The following is a 14,716-nucleotide window of genomic DNA, read 5'->3' as shown; positions in this document are numbered from 1 at the left end:
CTTAAAATTTACTTTAAGTTTCATTTCTCCAAGAAGTTCTTTATCAATTCCCTTACTTGATCATTATATCTTCTGTGACTGATGAGAAGATTCTGGGTCACCTTGTTATCCTATATTGGTTATCTAGTTTGGTCTTCTCCTTCTTCTTCCTTCTTTCTTCCCTATAGGTTGTAGGCACTACTAAAACAGGAATGGGGAAGACAATGTAACTTAGGTATTTAGACCTTGGGTATATAATTGAATCAGACCAAAATCAAATATCATTCTGGCACTTTACATAGATGACTTTCAATAACTTATATAAATACTAAGCTTCATGTTCTCATCTATAAAGTGATACCTACCGGAGGAGTTCCGGAAGATGGTGGCGTAGGAGGACGCTGGGCTCACCGCGCGTCCTGCTAATCACTTAGATTCCACCTACACCTGCCTAAAGAACCCAGAAAACCGCCAGAGGATTAGCAGAACGGAGTCTCCGGAGCCAAGCGCAGACGAGAGGCCCACGGAAGAGGGTAGGAAGGGCGGCGAGGCGGTGCGCGCTCCACGGACTGGCGGGAGGGAGCCGGGGCGGAGGGGCGGCTCGCCGGCCAAGCAGAGCCCCCGAGTCGGGCTGGCAAAAGCGGAGGGGCCGGACGGACTGTGTTCCGACAGCAAGCGCGACTTAGCGTCTGGGAGGTCAGAAGTTAACAGCTCTGCTCAGAAAGCGGGAAGGCTGGAGGACAAAGGGAGGGAGAGCTGCTGAGCCCCCGGACGGCAGAGCTCAGCTTGGCGGGGAACAAAGGCGCTCGCCAGCGCCATCTCCCCGCCCATCCCCCCGCCAAAATCCCAAAGAGAACCAGTTCCTGCCAGGGAACTTGCTCGCTCCGCGCAAACACCCAACTCTGTGCTTCTGCGGAGCCAAACCTCCGGCAGTGGATCTGACTCCCTCCCACTGCCACAGCGCCCCTCCTGAAGTGGATCACCTAAGGAGAAGCGAGCTAAGCCTGCCCCTCCCGCCCCCGTGCACCTTGCCTACCCACCCCAGCTAATACGCCAGATCCCCAGCACCACAAGCCTGGCAGTGTGCAAGTAGCCCAGATGGGCCACGCCACCCCACAGTGAATCCCGCCCCTAGGAGAGGGGAAGAGAAGGCACTCACCAGTCTGACTGTGGCCCCAGCGGTGGGCTGGGGACAGACATCAGGTCGGACTGCGGCCCCGCCCACCAACTCCAGTTATACACCACAGCACGGGGGAAGTGCCCTGCGGGTCCTCACCGCTCCAGGGACTATCCAAAATGACCAAACGGAAGAATTCCCCTCAGAAGAATCTCCAGGAAATAACAACAGCTAATGAACTGATCAAAAAGGATTTGAATAATATAACAGAAAGTGAATTTAGAATAATAGTCATAAAATTAATCGCTGGGCTTGAAAACAGTATACAGGACAGCAGAGAATCTCTTGCCACAGAGATCAAGGGACTAAGGAACAGTCACGAGGAGCTGAAAAACGCTTTAAACGAAATGCAAAACAAAATGGAAACCACCACGGCTCGGATTGAAGAGGCAGAGGAGAGAATAGGTGAACTAGAAGATAAAGTTATGGAGAAAGAGGAAGCTGAGAGAAAGAGAGATAAAAAAATCCAGGAGTATGAGGGGAAAATTAGAGAACTAAGTGATACACTAAAAAGAAATAATATACGCACAATTGGTATCCCAGAGGAGGAAGAGAGAGGGAAAGGTGCTGAAGGGGTACTTGAAGAAATTATAGCTGAGAACTTCCCTGAACTGGGGAAGGAAAAAGGCATTGAAATCCAAGAGGCACAGAGAACTCCCTTCAGACGTAACTTGAATCGATCTTCTGCACGACACATCATAGTGAAACTGGCAAAATACAAGGATAAAGAGAAAATTCTGAAAGCAGCAAGGGATAAACGTGCCCTCACATATAAAGGGAGACCTATAAGACTCGTGACTGATCTCTCCTTTGAAACTTGGCAGGCCAGAAAGGCTTGGCACGATATCTTCAGTGTGCTAAACAGAAAAAATATGCAGCCGAGAATCCTTTATCCAGCAAGTCTGTCATTTAGAATAGAAGGAGAGATAAAGGTCTTCCCAAACAAACAAAAACTGAAGGAATTTGTCACCACGAAACCAGCCCTACAAGAGATCCTAAGGGGGATCCTGTGAGACAAAGTACCAGAGACATCACTACAAGCATAAAACATACAGACATCACAATGACTCTAAACCCGTATCTTTCTATAATAACACTGAATGTAAATGGATTAAATGCGCCAACCAAAAGACATAGGGTATCAGAATGGATAAAAAAACAAGACCCATCTATTTGCTGTCTACAAGAGACTCATTTGAGATCTGAGGACACCTTTAGATTGAGAGTGAGGGGATGGAGAACTATTTATCATGCTACTGGAAGCCAAAAGAAAGCTGGAGTAGCCAGACTTATATCAGACAAACTAGACTTTAAATTAAAGGCTGTAACAAGAGATGAAGAAGGGCATTATATAATAATTACAGGGTCTATCCATCAGGAAGAGCTAACAATTATAAATGTCTATGCGCCAAATACCGGAGCCCCCAGATATATAAAACAGTTACTCATAAACATAAGCAACCTTATTGATAAGAATGTGGTCATTGCAGGGGACTTTAACACACCACTTACAGAAATGGATAGATCATCTAGACACACAGTCAATAAAGAAACAAGGGCCCTGAATGATACATTGGATCAGATGGACTTGACAGATATATTTAGAACTCTGCATCCCAAAGCAACAGAATATACTTTCTTCTCGAGTGCACATGGAACATTCTCCAAGATAGATCATATACTGGGTCACAAAACAGCCCTTCATAAGTTTACAAGAATTGAAATTATACCATGCATACTTTCAGACCACAATGCTATGAAGCTTGAAATCAACCACAGGAAAAAGTCTGGAAAACCTCCAAAAGCATGGAGGTTAAAGAACACCCTACTAACGAATGAGTGGGTCAACCAGGCAATTAGAGAAGAAATTAAAAAATATATGGAAACAAACGAAAATGAAAATACAACAATCCAAACGCTTTGGGACGCAGCGAAGGCAGTCCTGAGAGGAAAATACATTGCAATCCAGGCCTATCTCAAGAAACAAGAAAAATCCCAAATACAAAATCTAACAGCACACCTAAAGGAAATAGAAGCAGAACAGCAAAGGCAGCCTAAACCCAGCAGAAGAAGAGAAATCATAAAGATCAGAGCAGAAATAAACAATATAGAATCTAAAAAAACTGTAGAGCAGATCAACGAAACCAAGAGTTGGTTTTTTGAAAAAATAAACAAAATTGACAAACCTCTAGCCAGGCTTCTCAAAAAGAAAAGGGAGATGACCCAAACAGATAAAATCATGAATGAAAATGGAATTATTACAACCAATCCCTCAGAGATACAAACAATTATCAGGGAATACTATGAAAAATTATATGCCAACAAATTGGACAACCTCGAAGAAATGGACAAATTCCTAAACACCCACACTCTTCCAAAACTCAATCAGGAGGAAATAGAAAGCTTGAACAGACCCATAACCAGTGAAGAAATTGAATCGGTTATCAAAAATCTCCCAACAAATAAGAGTCCAGGACCAGATGGCTTCCCAGGGGAGTTCTACCAGACGTTTAAAGCAGAGATAATACCTATCCTTCTCAAGCTATTCCAAGAAATAGAAAGGGAAGGAAAACTTCCAGACTCATTCTATGAAGCCAGTATTACTTTGATTCCTAAACCAGACAGAGACCCAGTAAAAAAAGAGAACTACAGGCCAATATCCCTGATGAATATGGATGCAAAAATTCTCAATAAGATACTAGCAAATCGAATTCAACGGCATATAAAAAGAATTATTCACCATGATCAAGTGGGATTCATTCCTGGGATGCAGGGCTGGTTCAACATTCGCAAATCGATCAACGTGATACATCACATTAACAAAAAAAAAGAGAAGAACCATATGATCCTGTCAATCGATGCAGAAAAGGCCTTTGACAAAATCCAGCACCCTTTCTTAATAAAAACCCTTGAGAAAGTCGGGATAGAAGGAACATACTTAAAGATCATAAAAGCCATTTATGAAAAGCCCACAGCTAACATCATCCTCAATGGGGAAAAACTGAGAGCTTTTTTCCTGAGATCAGGAACACGACAGGGATGCCCACTCTCACCGCTGTTGTTTAATATAGTGCTGGAAGTTCTAGCATCAGCAATCAGACAACAAAAGGAAATCAAAGGCATCAAAATTGGCAAAGATGAAGTCAAGCTTTCGCTTTTTGCAGATGACATGATATTATACATGGAAAATCCGATAGACTCCACCAAAAGTCTGCTAGAACTGATACATGAATTCAGCAAAGTTGCAGGATACAAAATCAATGTACAGAAATCAGTTGCATTCTTATACACTAACAATGAAGCAACAGAAAGACAAATAAAGAAACTGATCCCATTCACAATTGCACCAAGAAGCATAAAATACCTAGGAATAAATCTAACCAAAGATGTAAAAGATCTGTATGCTGAAAACTATAGAAAGCTTATGCAGGTAATTGAAGAAGATATAAAGAAATGGAAAGACATTCCCTGCTCATGGATTGGAAGAATAAATATTGTCAAAATGTCAATACTACCCAAAGCTATCTACACATTCAATGCAATCCCAATCAAAATTGCACCAGCATTCTTCTTGAAACTAGAACAAGCAATCCTAAAATTCATATGGAACCACAAAAGGCCCCGAATAGCCAAAGTAATTTTGAAGAAGAAGACCAAAGCAGGAGGCATCACAATCCCAGACTTTAGCCTCTACTACAAAGCTGTCATCATCAAGACAGCATGGTATTGGCATAAAAACAGACACATAGACCAATGGAATCGAATAGAAACCCCAGAACTAGACCCACAAACGTATGGCCAACTCATTTTTGACAAAGCAGGAAAGAACATCCAATGGAAAAAAGACAGTCTCTTTAACAAATGGTGCTGGGAGAACTGGACAGCAACATGCAGAAGGTTGAAACTAGACCACTTTCTCACACCATTCACAAAAATAAACTCAAAATGGATAAAGGACCTGAATGTGAGACAGGAAACCATCAAAACCTTAGAGGAGAAAGCAGGAAAAGACCTCTCTGACCTCAGCCGTAGCAATCTCTTACTCGGCACATCCCCAAAGGCAAGGGAATTAAAAGCAAAAGTGAATTACTGGGACCTTATGAAGATAAAAAGCTTCTGCACAGCAAAGGAAACAACCAACAAAACTAAAAGGCAACCAACGGAATGGGAAAAGATATTTGCAAATGACACATCGGACAAAGGGCTAGTATCCAAAATCTATAAAGAGCTCATCAAACTCCACACCCGAAAAACAAATAACCCAGTGAAGAAATGGGCAGAAAACATGAATAGACACTTCTCTAAAGAAGACATCCGGATGGCCAACAGGCACATGAAAAGATGTTCAACGTCGCTCCTCATCAGGGAAATACAAATCAAAACCACACTCAGATACCACCTCACGCCAGTCAGAGTGGCCAAAATGAAGAAATCAGGAGACTATAGATGCTGGAGAGGATGTGGAGAGACGGGAACCCTCTTGCACTGTTGGTGGGAATGCAAATTGGTGCAGCCGCTCTGGAAAGCAGTGTGGAGGTTCCTCAGAAAATTAAAAATAGACCTACCCTATGACCCAGCAATAGCACTGCTAGGAATTTATCCAAGGGATACAGGAGTACTGATGCATAGGGGCACTTGTACCCCAATGTTTACAGCAGCACTCTCAACAATAGCCAAATTATGGAAAGAGCCTAAATGTCCATCAACTGATGAATGGATAAAGAAATTGTGGTTTATATACACAATGGAATACTACGTGGCAATGAGAAAGAATGAAATATGGCCTTTTGTAGCAACGTGGATGGAACTGGAGAGTGTGATGCTAAGTGAAATAAGCCATACAGAGAAAGACAGATACCATATGGTTTCACTCTTATGTGGATCCTGAGAAACGTAACAGAAACCCATGGGGGAGGGGAAGGGAAAAAAAAAAAAAAAGAGGTTAGAGTGGGAGAGAGCCAAAGCATAAGAGACTGTTAAAAACTGAGAACAAACTGAGGGTTGATGGGGGGTGGGAGGGAGGGCAGGGTGGGTGATGGGTATTGAGGAGGGCACCTTTTGGGATGAGCACTGGGTGTTGTATGGAAACCAATTTGACAGTAAATTTCATATATTAAAAAATAAATAAATAAATAAATAAATAAATAAATAAATAAATAAAAATCAGTTAAAGTAACATAGTTAAAATAAAAAAATAAAATAAAATAAAATAAAATGATACCTACCTATAAATGGCATTAGATTTTTAAAATCCCCCATCCAGTACTCATTTCCAGTGGGGCTGCCAATCATGAGGCTCCACTTTATGGCCTTTAAGGTTGAGTACAGGACCTGGACTGGCCTATAAGGGAGCTTCGTTCTTTTGCCGATGGTAATTAGTTAATGGATAGATATATGACCCAATCAATGTCAATAGAGACACTATCTTGAAACTTCCCTGCTTGATAAATGCATTGGGGTCTCTCCTTGATAGCTATAAGTATTCACCGTCTCTGCCATATGGAGGAATCTGTTCTTAGTGTGACAGAATAGTCAAAACATAAAGAGAAGTGGGTAAAGAAGAGTAGGCACTATGTGTGTGTGTGTGTGTGTGTGTGTGTGTGTGTGTGTGTGTGTGTGTATAGTGCCTGATCCATTTTCACCCACACGTTTCAGAGCCTTGAAATGTTAAAATCTCTTAATTACCTATTTTGATTTTATTTCACTTAATTTAGTTAGAATTGTACTTTTGTTTGAACTCGACTAGAGTTTTAGGAATGTGGTGGAAATCGAATGAAGTAGCATGTAAAGCACTCTCTGTAATGCCTGACACATGGTAAGCATGCAGTTGATGTTAGCTAAAAAGATAACTGTAAAATCATTGATAATGTGGATAACTTTTTTGTTTTGTTTGGTTCCTGAAAAACTTCCAGGACAGCATCCTATATGTAGGAGGTTCTCACTCAGTGATGTTTGAATGACTTGCTTCCTTTCCTTTGTAGGCAATTAGACAAATGATGAGTTAAAATAGAACTTTATTTCACATGTATAATGACCTTTTATATTTTGTCAAACATAACTATCTCTGATTTCTTCTGTTTCGATTCATTCTTAAAATGGACAATTTATTTTTTAAATGTTTGTTTTGAGAGAGGGGGAGTGGAATGGGCAGAGAGAGAGAGGAAGAGAGAGAATCCCCAGCAGGCTCTACATTGTCAGTGCAGAGCCCAACACAGGGCTTGATCCCATGAACCGGAAGATCATGACCTGAGCCAAAATCCAGAGTCAGATACTCAAATGACTGAGCCACTCAGGTACCCCACAATGGGCAATTTAATAGATCAAAGTCACAGGACACTAGATTAATACAAAAAGCCAACTACTTCCCTATATAAAAATAATGAACATCTTGGAACTTGAAATAAATAACCTTTAAAACAGTACTAAAAATAAAGCAGTACTTAAATATAACTCTAACAAAATATGTACAGAATCATTATGCAGAAACTGTACAACTTTGATAAAGACAGTTGATCTAGGGGCGCCTGGGTGGCTCAGTTGGTTGAGCCTCTGACTTCAGCTCAGGTCATGATCTCACGGTCCGTGGGTTTGATCCCCACATCAGGCTCTGTGGTGACAGCTCAGAGATGGAGCCTGCTTCAGATTCTGTGTGTCCCTCTCTCTCTCAGCCCCTCCCCTGCCTCTTCCTCTCTCTGTCTCTTTCCTTCAAAAAATAAATACACTTTAAAAAAAGATGTAAATAAATAGGGAGGTATTCCATGTTCATGGATTTAAAGACTCAATATTTTTAGGATATTAATTGTTCCAAATTTGACCTATGGAGTTCATATAATGACAATAAAAATGCCAGCATTCTAGTTTGTCAATAGAAGCAAACTGATTCTAATGCTTATAGGATAGACGAAAGGCTTAAAATAGCCAACAAAATACTGGAAAATAAAAAGTTTGATGATACATGCTACCCAATTTCATGATTTTTATCATAAAGTAATAAGAATTAAGAAAGCATATTAGTTACAGAATAGACATACAATCAATGGAACAGAATAGAGAACCCCAAAATAGAGCCACAAATCTGGTCCACTGATCTTTGACAATAAGGCAAAGACAATTTCATGGGGAAAAGATTCAAGTTTCATTACAGAAATGCCTGATCCTAGGATTATGGCAGGAAATATGCAAAATAAGGCTGGAGCATCTTACAGTGCCAGAAAGTAATGGAGCACTTAAAAACAAAAACAAAAGCATAATGATGAGAATATGTCAAAGGGACACAGAGCCAAATGAAAGAGCTTCCAGAGGCCAAAGTTGGGACAATTTGAACAACAAAACAAATGAAGCTGTGTTGGATTATAACCCAAAATACGAAGTAAATATCTGATTCCATAATGATATAAATGATTCAATGAATGAAATGAATGGATTAATAAATAGTTGAAGGAGAATAGGCAAATTTCCTATGCTGATTAGTTCCCAATTATTTGCGTGGATGTTCTACCCTGAAGGAGATGAAGCATACCTCTCAATTACTGAAGTGTAAACTGTGAGTAGTGACTTCTTTTTAAAAAGTGAAATACAGAAAAGTAAGGGGATAAACTTAACAATGAAGAAATCTAATACAACCTTGGCTAAGGGATAAGAGTCAACATCAAAAGTGATAATTTATGTAGATAGTATATGTACCCTTAGTATGAGGTAATGAATATGGCACCTTACTACTGTTGTCTTCCCCTCAGTAAACCCAGTCTAATCATGAGACATAGATTAGACAATGTCAATAGAGGGACATTCAATAGAACACCTTATCAGTACTGTTCAAAACTATCAAGGTCAAAAAAACAAGGCAATTCTAAAAAATCTGCTACAGCCAAAAGGGTCCTGAGGCAACCTAACAACTAAATGTAATGGTAAATAACGGTAACAACTAAATGTATATAGTGTCTTGGTTAGGATTCTGGAGCAGTAAAAGGACATTAGATAAAAACCATGGAAATCTTAATAAAATGTGGACGTTAGTTAAGCATAATGTATTAATAGTGGCTTACTGTGACACAGAGATCATACTAATATAATATGTTAATGATAGGTGGAACTGTGGGATATATGGAAATTTTCTGTAATGTCATTACAGGTTTCTTTTTTTGTAAATCTAAAACTATTTTAAAAAGTAAAATTTATTTTAAAAAATTCTAAAACTTAAAAAGCAGCCATAAGCTTTCAATAGTCACTTCACCAAAGGAAATATACAGATGACAATCATATGAAAAGATGCTGAACATCATTACTCACTAGGGAATTCAAATTAAAACCACTGACATACCATTACATACTCATTAGAATAAATAAAAGTAACCAGCAAAGTCAAGTGTTGATAGAGATGCAGAACAACTGAACATACTATCCAAAGCAACTCACATTCAATGCAATCACAATCAAAATTGCACTGGCTTTCTTCTCAGAGCTAGAACAAACAATCTAATCCACTTGTATGGAACCACAAAAGACCCTGAATAGCCAAAGTAATGTTGAAAAAGAAAACCAAAGTGGGAGGCATCACAATCCCAGACTTTACCCTCTACTAGGAAGCTGTAATCATCAAGACAGTATGGTATTGGCACAAAAACAGACACATAGACCAATGGAATAGAATAGAGAATCCAGAAATGGACCTACAAATATATGGCCAACTAATCTTTGACAAAGCAAGAAAGAGTATCCAATGGAAAAAAGTGTCTCTTCAGCAAATGTTGCTGGGAGAGCTGGACAGCAACATGCAGAAGAATGAATCTGGACCACTTTCTTACACCATACACAGAATTAACTCAAAATGGACGAAAGACCTAAATGTGAGACAGGAAACCATCAAAACCCTAGAGGAGAAGGCAGGGGACACACTCTTTAACCTCAGCCACAGCAATTTCTTGCTTAATGAGTCTCCTTCCAAAGACCAGGGAATTAAAAGCAAGCAAAAATTAACTACTGGGACCTCATCAAGATAAAAAGCTTCTGCACTACAAAGGAAACAATCAACAAAACTAAAAGGCAGCCAACAGTATGAGTATGACATCAGATAAAGGGTTAGTATCCATAATCTATAAAGAACTTACCGAATTCAACACCCAAAAAACACAATCCAGTGAAGAAATGGGCAGAAGACATGAATAGACACTTTTCCAAAGAAGACATCCAGATGGCCAACAGACACATGAAAAGATGCTCAACATCACTCATCATCAAGGAAATACAAATCAAAACCACATTGAGATTCCACCTTACACCAGTCAAAGTGGTTAAAATCAACAACTCGGAAAACAACAGATGCTGGGGAGGATGTGGAGAAACAGGAACCCACTTGACCTGCTGGTGGGAATGCAAACTGGTGCAGCCACTCTGGAAAACAGTGTGGAGATTCCTCAAAATTAAAAATAGAATTATCCTACAAACCAGCAATAGCATTACTAGGAATTTATCGAAAGGATACAGGAGTGCTGATTCATAGGGGCACATGTTCCCCAATGTTTATAGCAGTGCTATCAGCAATAACCAAATTTTGGAAAGAGCCCGAATGTCTATCAACTGATAAATGGATAAAGAAGATGTGGTTTACATATACAATGGAATACTACTTGGCAATGAGAAATAATGAAATCTTGCCATTTGCAGCAATGTGGATGGAACTTGAGGGTTTTATGCTAAGTGAAATAAGTCCGTCAAAGAGAGACAGATAGCATATATTATGAGTCATATATGGAACTTGAGAAACTTAACAGAAGGCCATGGGGGGAGGGAAGGGGAAAAATAGTTTCAAACAGAGAAAAAGGCAAACCATAAGAAACTCTTAAATACAGAGAACAAACTCAGGGTTGATGGGGGGAGTGGCAGTAAAGAGGGGAAAATGGATGATGGGTATTGAGGAGGGCACTTGTTGGGATGAGCACTGGGTGTTCTATGTAAGCAATGAATCATGGGAATCTACCTCCAAAGCCAAGAGCACACTGTATACACTGTATGTTAGCTAACTTGACAGTAAATTATACTAAAGAGAAAGAAAGAAAGAAAGAAAGAAAGAAAGAAAGAAAGAAAGAAAGAAAGAAAGAAAGAAAGAAAGAAAGATAGCTTGTGGTTTTTTAAAATGTAGACACACCTGTAACCTAAGAGTCACATTCTTAGTTACATAAGATAAATGAAAAATGATTCACACAAAGGCTCATTGAATTTTCATAGCAATTTATTCTTAATATCAAAGAACTGGAAACAATTCAAATGCTCATAAACTGATAAATAAGAAATTAGTGGCACACTGACAATAAAATCCTACTCAACAAGGAAAAGCTACTGTTACAAGATGGATGAATTTGAAAAGAATTTTGGTGAGCATGAAAAGCCAGGCACTAAAGATTAAATACTGTACAATTTTATTGATAAATTCTAAAAAAGAACACAAGTTTAATATTAGAAAATACATGAATGGTGCCAGCGGTTGGGATTGAAGTGAGGAGATTCCATGCAAAAGGACATAGGGGCTCCTAGGTGGCTCAGTTGGTTAAGCATCTGACTTCTGCTCAGGTCATGATCTTGGTTTGTGTTGGGCTCTGTGCTGACAGCTCAGAGTCTGGGGCCTGCTTCAGATTCTGTGTCTCCCTGTCTCTCTGCCCCTCCCCCCTCATGCTCTGTTTTACACTCTCAAAAATAAACAAACATTAAAGAAAATAAAAAAAAATACATAAATGCAAAAGGACATACGGAAATCTTTGGAATTGATAAAGATAGTCAATATCATGATCATGATGGGGATTATATAACTAGATGTTTGTCAAGCCTCATCAATTGTATACTTAAGATTTGTGTGTTTTATTATATGTGAATTATACCTAAATAAACCTGATCTTAAATAAAAATAAAAGTAAAGACACACATAAAAGACTGTATGTGATTGTTTAAAGCAGGTTTATGTGTAATAACAAAACCTGTAAACAACATGAATGTCCTTCAAAAGGTGCATGCTTAAATAAATTATAGGATATCTATACAATAGAATACTATCGAGCAATAAAAATGATTATTGGGACATGTAAAAACCTACATGGATCTCAAAAACATGCCTAATGAAAAAAAGTCTGTCTCAAAAGGTTTCATATTGTATGATGACATATCTATCATATTTAGGAATGACAAATCTATAGAGATGAAGAAGAGATTAGTACTTGCCAGAAAACAAGACAGGAGTAGGGGGACAGGTAGAGCTAACACGTAGCAAATAACACAAGTGTCTTTGTGATGTTGAAGTTCTGTGTCGTGATTGTGGTGATGGTGACATGGATCTATTCTTGGGAGAAAATTGCATAGAACCGTGCATGCACACCAATGCATACCAATAAATGCATCTCAAAAAAAAAAAATTGGGTTAGATCTATAGCTTAGTTAACAATATTGTGTCAATATCAATTTCCTGTTTTTGATATTATATTACAGTTATATAAGATTTCACCCTTGAGAAAATCTGGGAAGGAGTGTGTACTATTTTTGCAGATGCCTGGTCTATAATTACCCGAAAGTAGAATGTTAGAAGGAAACTTACTATAGCATTAATTTGTGTTTATTACGTTTTTTATAATATAACATGTTATAACCCTAATATAATTAAATTTTGATACCGTTTTCAGACAATGCACAAGTGTTTTATGTTATAATTGATTATAAAACCGTTCAATGGTTTATCTTCAAGTTGTATTTTAAACATTTACTCCGAGTAATAGTTATGAATTTGATTTTCATGGAGATCTAATATGTAATCACATTTATATAACATCAAAGTAAATTTGGAAAATTACTGGAATTTTGCTATTTGCAATTGATTAATACTTTGAAAAGACAGCTGAACTATATTTTGATGTATATTTTCTTAAAATTAGTAGACTTTTATTAAGTTTATTTTGTGGTAGAGAGAGGGAGGGAGGGAGAGAGAGAGAGAGAGAGAGAGAGAGAGAGAGAGAGAGAATGAATGAGTGAATGAATATGAATATCCCAAGCAGGCTCTGAATCCAATATGCAGCTTAAACCCATGAACCATGAGATCATGACCTGAGCTGAAAACAAGAGTCAGATGTTTAACTGACTGAACCATCTAGGTGTCCCTAGACTTTATTTTTTAGAGTAGTTTTAGGTTTACAGAAAAATAAAGCAGAAAGTAGAGTTCTTAACGTACACTGTCCCCTCCCAGTTTTCTCTATTTTTAACATCTTGCATTAGTTTCATACATTTGTAAAAAACAATGAACCAGTATTGATATATTACTGCAAAATGATGTTCATAGTTTATATTAAGGTTTGTCTCATGTTGTACAGTTGTATGGGTTTTAAAAATGCCATTATAGTATTTTAAAGAGTAGTTCATTGATCTAAACACACTCTGTACTCAACCTATTCATCTGTCACTCCCTTCCCCTATACTCAGGCAACCTTTATTATTTTTAAGTGTTTATTAATTTTTTGAGAGAGAGATACAGAGAGAGAGAGAGAAAATGAGAGAGAGCATGAGCAGAGGAGGGGCAGAGAGAGAGAATTCCACGCAGGTTCCACACTGTCAGGGCAGAGCCCAATGTGGGGCTTGAATTCATGGACTGTGAGATCATGACCTGAGCTGATGTCAGGGGTTGGACTCAACTGCCACCTAGGCACCCTGGCAAACTCTTCTCTTGTCACTTCTCTAGAGTTTTGCCTTTTCTGAAATCATGTAGTTGAAATCATACAGCATGAACTCTTAGACTGGCTTCCTTCACCTAGCTATATGCATTTAAATTTCCTCTATTCTTTTTATGGCTTGCTAGTTAACTTTTTATATTACTATATAATATTTTTGGTACAGATATACCATAGTTTATCCATTTACCTATTAAAGGGCATCTTGGTTGCTTCCAAGTTTTCTTTTTTATTTTTTTAGGGGCACCTGGGTGGCTCAGTTGGGTAAGTGTCTGACTTTGGCTCAGGTCATGATCTCACAGCTGTGGGTTCGAGGCCTGCGTCGGCCTCTGCGGTGACAGCTTGGAGCCTGGAGCCTGGAGCCTGCTTCGGATTCTGTGTCTCCCTCTCTCTCTACCCCTCCCCTGCTCATGCTCTGTCTCTCTCCCTCAAAAATAGAGATTTAAAAAAATGCAAAAAAAATTTAATGTTTATTTATTTGAGAGAGACAGAGACGGAGCATGAGCAGGGGAGGGGCAGAGAGAGAGGGAGACACAGAATCCGAAGCAGGCTCCAGGCTCTGAGTGGTCAGCACAGAGCCTGATGCGAGGCTCGAACTCACGAACCACGAGATCATGAGCTGAGCCAAGTCGGACATTTAACCAACTGAACCAATCAGGCACCCTGGTTGCTTCCAAATTTTGATAATTATGGGTAAAGCTGCTATTAACATTAATGTGAAGGTTTTTGTGTGCACATAAATTTTCAATTCATTTGGTTATGAAAATACTATGGAGGGTGATTGCTGGATTGCAGGATAAAACTTGTTAGCTTTGTCTTCCAAACTGCCTATATACCATTTTCAATACCACTCACAATTAAT

This window comes from Neofelis nebulosa, chromosome 13 (genome assembly GCF_028018385.1).
Source record: "Neofelis nebulosa isolate mNeoNeb1 chromosome 13, mNeoNeb1.pri, whole genome shotgun sequence".
NCBI lineage: Eukaryota > Metazoa > Chordata > Mammalia > Carnivora > Felidae > Neofelis > Neofelis nebulosa.
The sequence above is the reverse complement of the archived record's forward strand: the minus strand, read 5'-3'. Positions refer to the sequence as shown.